Source organism: Oncorhynchus nerka, linkage group LG2 (genome assembly GCF_034236695.1).
Source record: "Oncorhynchus nerka isolate Pitt River linkage group LG2, Oner_Uvic_2.0, whole genome shotgun sequence".
Classification (NCBI taxonomy): domain Eukaryota; kingdom Metazoa; phylum Chordata; class Actinopteri; order Salmoniformes; family Salmonidae; genus Oncorhynchus; species Oncorhynchus nerka.
Window position 1 is genome coordinate 50554379 of NC_088397.1, and position 15363 is coordinate 50569741.

The 15363-nt window shown below is 40.4% G+C and overlaps 1 long non-coding RNA gene across 2 annotated transcripts in view; it reads left to right on the top strand.

Annotated features, from left to right (window-relative positions):
• Positions 1 to 15363, top strand: part of LOC135575175 (uncharacterized) — a 94044-nt gene that overhangs the window by 24274 nt on the left and 54407 nt on the right. The gene's annotated exons all lie outside the window — the stretch shown is intronic.

Consider the following 15363-nt stretch of genomic DNA (forward strand, 5'->3'; position numbering starts at 1 on the left):
CTCTGAACAGTTGATGTTGAGATGTGTCTGTTACTTGAACTCTGTGAAGCATTTATTTGGGCTGCAATTTCGGAAGCTGGTAACTAATGAACTTATCCTCTGCAGCAGAGGTAACTCTTGATCTTCCTTTCGTGTGGCGGTCCTCATGAGAGCCAGTTTCATCATAGCGCTTGTTGGTTTTTGCGACTTCACCTGAAGAAACATTCAAAGTTCTTGAAATGTTCCGGATTGACTGACCTTCATGTCGTAAAGTAACGTTGGACTGTCGTTTTAGCTTTGCTTATTTGAGCTGTCCTGGCCATATTATGGACTTGGTCTTTTACCAAATAGGGCTATCTTCTGTATACCACCCATACCTTGTCAGAACCGAACTGATTGGCTCAAACATATTGAGAAGGGAAGAAATTCCACAAATGAACTTTTAACAAGGCACACATGTTAATTGAAATGCATTCCAGGTGACTACCTCATGAAGCTGGTTTAGAGAATGCAAAGGGTGGCTACTTTGAAGAATCTCACATTTATTTGATTAACACTTTTTTGGTTGCTACAGTACATGATTCCATATGTGTTATTTCATAGTTTTGATGTCTTCACTATTATTCTACAATGTTGAAAAGAGTAAAAATAAAGAAAAACCCTGGAATGAGTAGTTGTGTCTAAACTTTTGACTGGTACTGTATATACAGTATTTAGTTAGGTAGTTAATATTAGCTAGCGCTAGTCGGACACACCTGATACACACCTACTCATTCCGAGGTTTTGCTTTATTTTCACTATTTTCTACATTCTGAGACTTGTCCCGAAGCCACTCCTGAGTTGTCTTGGCTGTGTGCTTAGGGTTGTTATCCTGTTGGAAGATGAACCTTCGCCCCAGTCTGAAGTCCTGAGCGCTCTGGAGCAGGTTTTCATTAAGCATCTCCCTGTACTTTGCTCCGTTCATCTTTCCTTTTGATCCTGACTAGTCTCCTAGTCCCTGCCGCTAAAAAACATCACCACAGCAAGATGCTGCCACCACCATGCTTCACTGTAAGGATGGTGCCAGCTTTCCTCCAGATGTGACTCTGGCATTCAGGCCAGAGAGTTCAATCTTGGTTTCATCAGACCAGAGAATCTTGTTTCTCATGGTCTGAGAGTCCATTAGGTTCCCTTTGGCAAACTCCAAGTGGGCTGTCATGTGCCTTTTACTGAGGAGTGGCTTCTGTCTGGCAACTCTACCATAAAGGCCTAATTGGTGGAGTGCTGCACAGATAGTTGTCCTTCTGGAAGGTTCTCCCATCTCCACAGAGGAACTCTGGAGCCATGTCAGAGTGGCCATCGGGTTCACCTCCCTGACCAAGGCCCTTCTCCCCCGATTGCTCAGTTTGTCCGGGCGGCCAGCTCTATAAAGACTCTTGGTGGTTTCAAACTTCTTCCATTTATGACTGGTGGAGACCACTGTGTTTTTGGGGACCTTCAATGCTGCAGACATGTTATGGTATCCTTCCCCAGATCTGTGCCTCGACACAATACTGTCTTGGAGCTCTACGGACAATTCCTTCGACCTCATGGCTTGGTTTTTCCTCTGACATGCACTGTCAACTGTGGGACCTTTATATAGACCGGAATGAGCCTTTCCAAATCATGTCCAATCAATTTAATCAATTTAATTTACTACAGGTGTACTCGAATCAAGTTGTGAAAACATTGGACGATGACATGGTTCCCATTATTCCTGGATAAAACCAAACACTGCTTTCCACAATAAGAACCTTATACTAACAGTCAGGCATGGTGTCTATAGTGTGATGGTTTGGTGATGCTTTGTTGCCTCGGGACCTGGATGACTAAACGGACGGAAACTGAACGAAGCAGGGATAAACCTACCTGAATTTGTCCAATAAAAACTCATCTTCAACTTTTGGACTAATGATTACACCCTAGATCAGCTAGATGCAGGCAAGAGTGTGCAAGCTGGTATTGAATGTGTCACTGTCTGTCACCTTGATTACTCTAATTTGTCTCTCAACCTGTCCACCTACGGTATAAACTTCCATTCGTAGGCTAGGTTGTAACAACCTCATGTTTCATATAAGGATAATTAGAGTATTATGTGGTAGCCTAAACCTATCGCTGTTACATTGAGCTGGGTGAATGGAATATGAATGACAGTCATCCAATATGCTGTAATGGAAATAAAGCCATGCTCATGAAATCCTTTCTTTAAATAAAAAAATCCCATATGGGCACCGGCTGCTATTGCTTCACATACAGTAGGCATATAGGCTACTGTATGCATTATCACACTCTTGATAACTTAACTACCCTAGTTACATGAGATTTTGGGAGTCTGTGGAGTTACATGTTATTATAAATGTACGTCACTACCAAAAGGACCAAAAACACAGCTTCCTTGTATTTGAAATCTGGAATGTTACACTGACCAGGGACATCGGAGGCACTTAAGTGAATGCACATCCAGTATTATCCAGTAGCAGAGCATTCAACTCACTGGTAGGATTTCTAGTATTGCCATTGTGTTTAATAACAGGGTTACGGTAAAGTTGAAAGCGTATTTGTTGTGGATGGAGAAATAAGGTTGTGAGCTATTGGATATTATAAAACCAGTTGTTTGGATGCTGATTGGTTGATATGCAGGAGTTGTGGGACACACAAGTCCTGCAAAATACCATGACGTTAATACTATCGTTGTGGAATTATGACATTATGTACATACTTTTACGTGTTGACTTATCAATATCTCAATTTAAAGGCGTGCCCCATAGTTAGAGTTGAGGAAATCAATATTTTCACTTAATATTATAGAGTAGTCAGGTTTAGGCTTCTGGAGTGTTTCTGTGTACTTTATACCCAATTGTAAGTGATGATTGAAGGGCTAATTCAAAGAGTTTTAATCACCATGTGAAACTCTTGCAGTGTCATCTTTTTTTGTAAATGCCTCATAAAATGAATAGACGAGTAGCCTCTTTTTAGAGCATAATGGATACATTAGAATATAAGATGGATGGTAGATTATTATCCCTCACAATATTTCTCTATCTCTGCTCTCTTTTCTCTATAGTGGTCGATCTCACATAAATGATCTAGTGGGACACAATAAGGTGGCAGATAAACCTCACATGGACAGGTTAATTGAAAATGAGAAATGATGGAATTTGACTGTTTAGAATGCAGTCATTCTTCAAAGTGGAGTTGAGGGCTGACCACATCTCCTGGTGAGATTGACTCTCGGAACCTGTTTAGCTACTGCATGATTTTACACTCTGCAAATACATTGGTGTTTTTATTTTTGTTTAGTCTCCACCTCTGATTGTACCGGGGCTTACCAATCACACTGGAGCTGACTCTCCTTTCCCATCATGTGAGATCATACTGTTGGATCTGAGGTGTTGTGTTGTTATTTGGGTAAACTTCAGGGGTAGAATAAAAAACATACACCCAGAAAAATGATTTTGTGTGGAGGTGCTGACTATCAACTATCAAAATAAATAGAGTCGCACACACCATATATAAACTCCCAGTAATTTATTGGGTATTTACCAACGTTTCGGCATCACTGTGCCTTCTTCAGGGTGGAGTGTGCAACTATCTTTATTTTTTATAGTTTATAGTGAACTTCAAGGGTGCCAACCGACCATTGAACAACATGTCAACAAAAGACAGCCAGGTTGTCATTACCAGGCTGATATGACTCTTGTTGTTAGAGGATACATTACCTGAAGATATACTGGGCCAATAGCAGAGGTCCATAAGGATGGCGGCCCCCCCCCCCCCCATGTACTTACCACAAATGCCTCGTTTGCTAAGTTCGCTGTATTGTACATTGCTCTCCTTGACTTTTTTTTGTGTCATCATTAGCTCAGTATACACGATCCCAATTCTAGCTCCAAGATGGCAGCACTTTGAAAAACCCCAAAAGTATATTATGCTGATTTATTGGCGCGTTGAACCAGGTTGCGTGCCGTTGTTTAAAAACTTGGTGGATAGAGAGGTACAACAATAACGTCAAATCTATATTCTGACATCTTTATGCACCTTTGCCATTGCGACCGTCGATGGCTAGCAGATTATCGCCAGCTGATCTCTTGTTAAACCATCAATATGCACTAAATTCACCTGCACAGCTGATCTCAATTGCAACCATTATTGGTAACCTCATTTACCGCTCCCTAAAAGATGATGTTGGTGTCACCTTAGGGACTGCTTGTAACCAAAGTCTTTCAAGATATGTTCACCCTCTGGTTGGTATAATCATCGGAATAAATTAGTCCTACTTTGAGCAGACTAGGGGCGATTTATCCATTTGACAATCAGTCCATACAACTGAAATACAGTATTTCCTCGTTTTTAACCAGGCAAATCTACTGTGTGGGAATTTATCTGACACGTATGAATGGAAAACTAATGTTGGTGTAGCCTACTGGCTTGTTTATTCTCGTAGGTTTTTGGTTGCAAGCAAGTTTGCTTTAACACGCAGTTGCTGCCTTGCTATATTGTTGTCCTTAGGTCTCTCTTTATGTAGTGTTGTCTCTCTTGTTGTGATGTATGTTTTGTCCTATATTTATATTGTATTTATTTATTTAAATCGCAGGCCCCCGTCCCCGCAGGGGGCCTTTTGCCTTTGGTAGGCCCGTCATTGTAAATAAGAATTTGATCTTAACTGACTTGCCTAGTTAAATAAAATCTAATAAAATCTATGTAATCTCCCGTTACTAGTTTTTTAGAGAACTCCAGCGCTAATGTGTAGCACAGCGCAACATTCTAACTGTTGGTTGCAATGCACCCACTGTATCACAGGGTGTACATTCATGCTCCATTGTTATGTGTACTTCACATTGTCATTGATTTCCAGTACAGTAGATGTTCTACAGAAAATGGATTGCGCAAAGTATATTTTGTCCTCTCCTGTTATGGATAGGTTGTTGTTAGGTCCAGTACATGTTTGCAATCTGATTTACAGCCTGCGAGGCAAGGTATCTGTTAAGTAATCAGGTGTAATATTCCACAGGACAATTAGCAGTATTAGTGGGTGAAAATGTGGACAAGTAAATCTTTGGATACAAATATGTTCTCTATATTGTATTGTAACCCCTTGGAAATGGATCTTATTGAAGCTGCCGTTGGTCCTCTGGGCCCAGTTTTTCCAAAGTTATCTATCCGTATTTCGGCTATCTGATAGGATTAAATGCATAGAAATAGAATACATAGAACCAGAGTCCCCATTCAAGTAAACAATTCGTCTGTTATATACATTCATTTTTTTATGCATTTAATCCTATCCGATAGGCAAATCCAGATGGATAACTGGGCCCTCGAGTTGACATTATTACCGTAGATCACCTGTTAGCCAGTTAATAATGGCCACACTTATTGTTCTCACTCTGAAAACCTTCATTATGTGAGACCTTTAGATGTGTTAGGCTTTCTTACAGTTTTGCTCATGTAAATGATTTGCATGAGGTTTGTCCCTCCTGATTTAGGTTGTTTGGAACTCAACTCTTCTACTTTGGAACCATGCCAATTGAATTTTCTGCTTCCTAACACGCTAGGAGAGTAGGGAATATATAACTTTGGGCCCGAGGCTTGATCTCCTTACGTGTGTCCCCCCCCCCCCCATCCATTCACATCACTCTGACAATTAGTGAGTTCGACCATCCCCAAATGACCCACTAATTAAAGAGTTGGCATTATAATTACAATGTGTTTATTGTCTGTTTATGTGTGGTGTGCTGTACATAATGTGCTGGGACATTTCTTTGCTGTAAATGGATTGAAGGTTGTTAATATACTTGCTGTAAATGTGATTTCATGTGGTTAACATCTACGATAACTCCTTCATCAGCCCTTTGACAGTTGCACTGTTTGTCGCATGTACAACGCAATTTGGCTGACAGCGGTAACTGGCAGCCGAAATAACCAAATTATTTAGTCATGGGTTTTTAACGGGCACAACGGCAAATGGATGTTAAGTAAATGATGCAATTTATTCCCTTCCTCCTCATTGCCAGGGTGGTTGCCACGGGACTTCTGCCAGCTTTAAATAAGTGGTACCCAGATGGTATTCACATGACGCACACTTGGTTACAAAATCGTCCCCGGGAATAACTCCGCTGCCACAACAACCAATAGGTCAATTGAGCAGGAGAGCCTGTTGCTTCCACAGTTCAGCATATGCAAATCTGCTAATATTGTGTCATTTCTGTAAATTCTGGGGGAAGGTTGTATCTCAGGGGTCCTAAATGAATTGGAAAGGATCCCAGTTAATGAGAGGAGCTGGAGAGGGGGAGAGAGAGAGAGCGGGGAGACATCCTCCGCCTCAGCTCCTTTCCTCCTTCCTAAAGCATGGCTTCCTGGCTCCTCTACCGCTCGCTCGCCTTGCCTCATGCTCCTCCGTCGTGGAGAGGGGAAGTGCCTGTGATGAGGATGGACCTGTAATGGCATAGTCCGCCGGGCTCTGTTGGATAGAGTGATTTTTCTACCATCTTATGAGAAAAGTCATTCTATTTCTGGAACATGAGTGTGGAAGACAATGCCTGGCCTTTTTTCTCTCTCTCACTCTCACTCTCTCTCTCAATCTCTTTCTCATTCACTCACTCTCTCTTTCTCATCCTCTCTCACTCTCCCACTATCTCCGTCTCTCTCAACCTCCATCTCCTCTCTCTGTCTGCCACACTTTTACACCCGCTCTCATCAGCTGCAGCTGTGGTGCACTCTGTCTCGATTTCTCCTGGAGAAGTGGTGAACTGTGTCGTCTGCAGCCACTAACAGCCAACAGCTGCTTCAGCCCACTGCAGAGGGAGGACAATGTGGAACTGATTTTTAGAGAAGGAAAAATAAATAAACAATGAACAAAAAAACAATACCTCAACCAACACACAGCTTATGCAAATTGGGAAAATGTGTTTGCAAATCGATAAGCCATGCTTGTGCATGAAAAGTATGGAGTGACCACTTTACACTGAGATGTTTGTTACCACGAGCAGTTCTTTATCTGCAAGATATTGACCTACACATCTGTTTCTCATTTATATATACAGTACTAGTCAAAAGTTTGGACACACCTACTCATTCCAGGGTTTTTCTTTATCTTTACTTTTTTCAACATTGTAGAATAATGGTGAAGACATCAAAATGATGAAATACCACATATGGAATCATGTAGTAACCAAAACAGTGTTGAATAAGTCAATATATATTTTAAATTCTTCAAAGTAGCCACCCTTTGCTTTGATGACAGATTTGCACATTCTTGGCATTCTCTCAACCAGCTTCATGAGGTAGTCACCTGGAATGCATTTCAATTAACAGGTATGCCTTGTTAAAAGTTCATTTGTGGAATTTCTTTCCTTCTTAATGCATTTGAGCCAATCAGTTGTGTTGTGACATGAAAGGGGTGGTATACAGATGATAGCCCTATTTGGTAAAAGACCAAGTCCATAATATGGCAAATAAAAGCTCAAATAAGCAAAGAGAAACTAACAGTCCATTATTACTTTAAGACATAAATGTCAGTCAATCCGGCAAATCTCAAGAACTTTGAAAGTTTCTTCAAGTGCAGTCGCAAAAACCATCAAGCGCTGCAGAGGTAACTCAGATTGCACCTCAGAGTTTAAGTAACAGACACATCTCAACATCAACTGTTCAGAGGAGAATATGTGAATCAGGCCTTCAAAAAAATGCAACTAAAGTACACTAATAATAAGAAGAGACTTGCTTGGGCCAAAAAACTTGATCAATGGGCATTAGAGCGGTGGAAATCTGTCCTTTGGTCTGAGTCCAAATTTGAGATTTTTGGTTCCAACCGCCATGTCTTTGTGAGACGCAGAGTAGGTGAACAGATTATCTCCGCATGTCTGGTTCCCACCGTGAAGCATGTAGGAGGAGGTGTGATGGTGTGGGGTTGTTTTGCTGGTGATTTATTTAGAATTCAAGGCACACTTAACCAGCATGGCTACTACAGCATTATGCAGCAATACACCATCCCATCTGGTTTGCGCTTAGTGGGACTATCATTTGTTTTTCAACAGGACAATGACGCGAAACACACCTCTAGGCTGTGTAAGGGCTATTTGACCAAGAAGGAGAGTGATGGAGTGTTGCATCAGATGACCTGGCCTCCACAATCACCCAACCTCAACTCAATTGAGATGGTTTGGGATGAGTTGGACCGTAGAGTAAAGGAAAAGCAGCCAACAAGTGCTCAGCATAAGTGGGCACTCCTTCAAGACTGTTGGAAAAACATTCCAGGTGACGCTGGTTGAGAGAATGCCAAGAGTGTTCAAAGCTGTCATCTATTTAAAGGGTGGCTACTTATTTTGATATGTTTAACACTTTTGGTTACTACATGATTCTTAGTGTTATTTCATAGTTTTAATGTCTTCACTATTATTCTACAACTTATTCAAAATAAAGAAAACCCCTTGAATGAGTAGGTGTGTCCAAACTCTTGTCTCGTTATCGTTGAATGACAACAAACACTTCATTGAAGAATCCCTACTGTTGACCAATGACAGACGAAGGAGTGTAGACTTTGGTTCCCGAACTTCATCTTTCCTTGAATCTTTTGTGTGTGTGCACCAACAGCCGAAAAGGACCAAAACAAAAACGTCACAAAATGTTGTCATAATATATGCACAAACTGTTCCGAACTGTTTCCGATGGGAATCATGTAGAAGGTTTTGCTGTGTACGTGGAAAAAAACATCAGCTTTACCGGGAGAAGTTTTACTCATTGTGGTGAGAGGTGGGTCAAACTGTCAGTAGGTCAAAGGTCAGATTGGAAAAAACAAGACAATGCAACAATGGCAGATCTAATTAGAAAACACATGAACATCACTACCAAGTCTGCTTCTACCTTAACAAAATATCCCTCATTCATCTCAAGTATATTTACAGTATAAGCACATATAGGCCTATTTCTAGATATTTGGATTGCATTGGTTTCAAAGTTAATTGGTTTGGAGCCTTGAGACCATTTATACTTAATTGTTAAAGTCCAAAACACTATTATCAGTTCTATATTATATAATACTATAATATACTATATTATCAGTATCTTAAAATGTTCTATATTCTGTAACAAAAAGCAAGAAAACAATTTCATTAGGAATCAATGAATCCAACACAGTCTTGCCATTGTTTTATTATTTTCTGTCACCTTGTAATTGTCTGGATGTCATAAGCTGCTATTAGCATTGGTAGAAAATGTTACTGCTCAGAGGCTCATCTGCTCCAAAGAATGCCTCTCTATCACTCTCACATTGCTTTAAAGGAAGATGAATTTTGCCCATAAAGGCTGTATCACAAGGGCTTTTTATCCTAAATGGCTCTGGGGATTGTTATCTGTGGGAAGTGTGTCCTGCCTCCGTCGTGTTCAATCAAGTGTCCACTTAGCTGTGACTGGGAGTAATTGTTCCCAAGTGAGCCACACACTGACCTGTTAATGTCTGCGTTGACCCTCTAACCTTGTCAGCACGTCTTAGGGAGGAGTTTAAATCATGTGGATCTCCTCCTTGCCTTTGCGCTGCCAGGTCAAGTGGGCGTCGTTGCTGAAAGACCACTCTCTTATAATTGTCACCAGCAGCATGGGTCAGCCATGGGTGCTCCTGGAGCCCGGCTCTTATTAGATGAGGTACTAGGAGTGTTGTGACTTAATGGGTCAAGCCATTGATCCGATCCAGCCACCATGTTCTCTCTCTTTAGTCAGATGGAGTCCTGCTAGCTACCTGATGACAGGCAGTCGCAGCTCAGGTGGACTGTGTTGGACACAGACAGCATTCTGAGGCTACCAACCACCATTTGGTCCATATATAATGTTTTGGTATTGACGTTTGTCAATGGGGCCCTTATTATGTATGGTTTGATCTCCCTTTGACTGTGGTCCCTCTGTGTATTGGACATGGAGGGGGGGGGGAGTAGGACGATATGGCCAAAATATATGGTATTTTTCAAATTGACGGTATTTTATGTTTTTGATTAATTCAAGTTTTACATTTGCTTCACGAGTAGTGTGTGACCCTAGGGTGGCAACTAGAGGTCGACCGATTAATCGGAATAGCCGATTAATTAGGGCCGTTTTCATAACAATCGGAAATCGGTATTTTTGGGCGCCGATTTATAAAAAAAAAAATGTAATCTTTATTTAACTAGGCAAGTCAGTTAAGAACACATTCTTATTTTCAATGACGGCCTAGGAACAGTGGGTTAACTGCCCTGTTCAGGGGCAGAACGACAGATTTTCACCTTGTCAGCTCGGGGGATCCAATCTTATAATGCATATAATGTGATACAAGTATCTGATACAAGTATCTGACTGAGTGGTGGTAGGCAGAAGCAGGTGCGTAAACATTCATTCAAACAGCACTTTTGCCAGCAGCTCTTCGTTGTGCATCAAGCATTGCGCTGTTTATGACTTCAAGCCTATCAACTCCTGAGATGAGGCTCGTGTAACCGAAGTGAAATGGCTAGCTAGTTAGCGCGCGCTAATTGTCATTGTGTTGCTGGTTCGAGCCCAGGGAGGAGCGAGGAGAGGGACGGAAGCTATACTGTTACACTGGCAATACTAAAGTGCCTATAAGAACATCCAATAGTCAAAGGTTAATGAAATACAAATGGTATAGAGGGAAATAGTCCTATAATTCCTATAATAAATACAACCTAAAGCTTCTTACCTGGGAATATTGAAGACTCATGTTAAAAGGAACCACCAGCTTTCATATGTTCTCATGTTCTGAGCAAGGAACTGAAACGTTAGCTTTCTTACATGGCACATATTTTACATGGAACATATTGCACTTTTACTTTCATCTCCAACACTTTGGTTTTGCATTATTTAAACCAAATTGAACATGTTTCATTATTTACTTGAGGCTAAATTGATTTTATTGATGTATTATATTAAGTTAAAATAAGTGTTCATTCAGTATTGTTGTAATTGTCATGATTACAAAATAAAAAAATTGGCCGATTAATCGGTATCGGCTTTTATGGTCCTTCCATAATCGGTATCGCCGTTGAAAAATCATAATCGGTCGACCTCTAGTGGCAACACATTCTAAATTATTTCAATGGGTCTTTCTCCATTCGGATTGTTTTCAAATCAAATCTATTTGTCACATACACATGGTTAGCAGATGTTAATGCGAGTGTAGCGAAATGCTTCTGCTTCTAGTTCCGACAATGCAGTAATAACCAACGAGTAATCTAACCTAACAATTCCAAAACTACTACCTTATACACACAGTGTAAAGCGATAAAGAATATGTACATAAAGATATATGAATGAGTGATTGTACAGAACGGCATAGGCAAGATGCAGTAGATGGTATCGAGTACAGTATATACATATGAGATGAGTAATGTAGGGTATGTAAACATTATATTAAGTAGCATTGTTTAAAGTGGCTAGTGATATATTTTACATCAATTTCCATTATTAAAGTATACAGTTCAATTCAATTGGGGTGGCAGGTAGCCTAGTGGTTAGAGCATTGGGCTGGTAACCGAAAGGTCGATAGATCGAATCCCCAACCTGTCAAGGTAAAAATCTGTCATTCTGCACCTGAACAAGGCAGTTAACTCACTGTTCCTAGGCCATCATTGTAAATCAGAATTTGTTCTTAACTGACTTGCCTAGTTAAATAAAAATAATTAAAACGTCAACCTTTAATAACTTCCTGCATTTCCATCAATTTCTGCATTTCCTGCACTCATTTGAGATCACTTCCACACTGCCACGATATGGGCAAAAAAATTAGGCTTTTTTTTTAACCAAATGTTGCAATTGCAATTTAGATCAAAACACCTGGGTGAACTTTTGGAATCATGGACATATGTTTATATTAATTATAATGTTAGAATGTAAATAATAGTAGGCACTTTGAGTACAGTGTTGTTTGACATGACAACGAATGAAAATGCCATGGATGAGTTATTGTGACAGGGTAGGAACCAAAGTGATGTTCAGTGTTTCCTAGGGGACCCTATAATCCTTGGCTACATCAAATCTTTATTCATGTAGCCAACATATTCATGCTTAGCTTATTCCTCTTTGATTTAGAAGATACTGTTGCACAAACAACATGCTGATTTAGGTCTCCACCAGCACTGGTATCAGGCTGTATTAGCTAGCTACGTTTGCTCTGACTCAGTGCGAGTCAGCTAGCCAACAATAAACCGCCTAGCTAGCCCGCTAACTAGCGATTTAGGCTAACTTGCTAAGAAAATACAAACTAGCTGTTTGCAGATGTAAGAAACACAAACTAATATTGTAATTATAGAACGCGTGTGTATTTATATTAAGATCAAAGTGGAAACAACATCGTTGCGTGTGCTGCATTGACCATTTAGACTGAACGAAAGTGTCTCGTGGTCAAACAACAACAAATGCGCTCCTTGAGTGACAAGGCTATGTCTGTGTGGAAAGCGGCGCTCCTTGAGTGACAAGGCTATGTCTGTGTGGAAAGCGGCGCAGAGAGGGATGACTCGTAAACTGTACAAATGGACGTTACACACAGCATATCACACTTAACAAACCAAACATTCAAATACCGTTTTAGAAGATAAAGTAAAAACCCATACCGGTCCGTGCATCAATACTGGTATATAGTAAAATACGGCATACCGCCCAGCCCTTGGGAAAAGTAGGTTATCCTTGCTCCCATCCAGTTTACCTAATGTTTCATGGACCTGGGTAGAACAAACACCTCCACAAATTTGTTGTCAGATCGCTTGGAAACTTGACACACACATAAGTATCTATTAACACACTACTTTAAAGTGGCTGGTTACTAGTTCCCTTTGAAACTGACAAAGATTGTAATTTGGGTGAAAAGGGGAGATTAAAAACACATGCTTCTGAAGCTGAAAGTTGTGTGTTGAGCAGCTGCTGTGTGGAAGTCCACAAGTGAAACATAGCTTAGCTGTTGTACTGTATATGTCTATTGGATGTTTTGGCAGTGAATATGACTTTCAAGATACTGTACTGTATCATACAGTGTTTGGCTGTTTGTTCAGTTTTTTTGGATGGAAAGCCAGTGGCACATCTAGAAACTAAACAGCCACTCTAACTGCTTCCTGCTAATTTGCGAAGTGAAGTATAATTATCTACCTTCAAAAGTACTTTTACTCTCACACTTTCTTTATATCCCTTACATGAGACCATGAATCGAATCTCTTTTAGAATGATCTCATCAGTTAGATTTTCTTGGAGCCATTGTCAATTCTGCATGGGGGTATGCTTTTTTTATTGAGTCTTTTCTCAATAGCTTGTTGAGTGCCTTCTGTGCGGGGTCTCAAAGTTTACAGGGCCTTTTTGAGCCAATGCTCTTTTGAGCAGAGCCCCAATGGTGCAGCCATAAATTCAGAGAGGTGAAGCCGTCTATTGGGATCAACATATTTTTTTGGAGTAATGACAGGCATGCAGACTGGTAATCAGAGGGGTCTTATCTGGGGTTCAGAGGCTGATGGTGGGCAGAGGAATGTGGCCCGGCTGTGGAAACAATGCCGCGTTAATGGGGTTAGCTGAATTCCACACTCATGAATTATGAGGAGTTGGGATGGCGGGCCTGTGGCTTGTTGTGTCTGGTTTGGGGCCTCTACACACTACTGCTGCACAGAGAAAGAGTCAGAGTTATATATTTAGTCGTTTGACACTAGCTGTCATAGGCAAGGTCAATTAATGGAGCTGGATCTCCATGGTCTGTTCTTCTGGTGGGAGAACAAAAGTGCATTATACACTCATGCCATAAACAGATGGGCCTAAAGACATAGATGGTCACGCACACACACACTCGGGCTGGGCTATATGGCTAAAATATGATATCACTGTATAAAAGAATGACAGTCTTTGACGGTATTTTATGTTTTTGAATAATAAAAGTTCTACATTTGCTTTGAGTAGTGAGTGATCCTAGGGTGGCAACACATACATTCTAAGTGATTTCAATGGGTCTTTCTCCATTTTGATTGCTTTATACTGTTCAATTCAACTGAACCCCCGCCCCCCACAAAAAAAACGGTATTTTCATACATAGGGCTTCCACACGTAGGGCTGCATGATATGGCCAAACAATCTAGGGCTTATTTTCAACCAAATGTTCCGATTTGATTTGCCATTTATAGCAAAACACTTGGGTGAACTGTTGGTTCCATGGAAATATAATGATTATTCTAATTCTATAGTTAGAATATAATAGTGGGCACTTTGAATACAGTGTTGTTTGACATGACAACGAATAAAAATGCCAGGAAGGAGTTATTGTGACAGGGTAGGAACCAAAGTGTTGATAAGTGTTTCCTAGGGGACCCTGTAGTCTTTGGCTACATTGAATGTTTTGTCTTAGCTACTTTATGTACTTAACATATTCATGCTTCGAGTATTCCTCTTTGATTTAGAGGATACTGTTACACAAACAACATTCTAATTTAGGTCTCCCACCATCACTGGTATTATCAGGCTGTATAGCTAGTTACGTTTGCTCTGACTCAGTACATTTATTAGCTAGCCAGCTAACCAGCAATTAGCATTAGCAGCTAACATGATTTAGGCCCAACTGCCTAAGAAAAGACAAACAATCAGTTTTCAGATGTAAGAAACATAAACTAATAGTGTAAATATAGAAAGCTAGGGGATTTATATTAAGAAGCAAATTGAAAACAGCATTGTTGTCATCAACATTGTTGCATGTGCTGCGTTGACCATGCAGACCGAATGCAAGTGTCTTGTGGTTGAGGAACAACAAATGTGCTTCTTGACAGGGGGCGGGGCTTGGTCTGTGGACACCGGAATGCAAAGAGAGAGAGCTGAGAGAGATGACTCAAGATGCGGAGTAAACTATAGAAATGGACATAACACACGGCATGTCACATTTAACAAACCAAACATTAAAATACCGTTATAGAAGGTAAAGTAAAAACCCATACCGGTCTGTGTATCAATACCGGTATATCGTAAAATATGGTATACCGTTCACAATGTAATTTTGTAACTGACTGAATGGTGTTCAGAAAATGGCCTTTCAAAATTCAGATTATTTTGAGACAGAGCTCACAGATGATGGTGTGGGTTTATAGTTCAGTGTGTCACTGAGAACATGCAGAGTTGGATGAGAATCAGAGTTCTGTGGTTGTATACATTGTCATTTTGTTAACTCTGACATTTTCATCAGCAGCATCATCACCACATTATGCAATCACCACTGATCTGTCTTTGTAAAGATTTAAACAGTGACATGACTCGATATGTATTTAGGTCATGAGATGACAACAGGAATCAGTGTGTCATAACTCATGTAAAATATGTGTGGTTGGAACTGATCACGTTTAATTTTCCCTCTTCACATTCACGGTTGATGTGGGTTAAGTG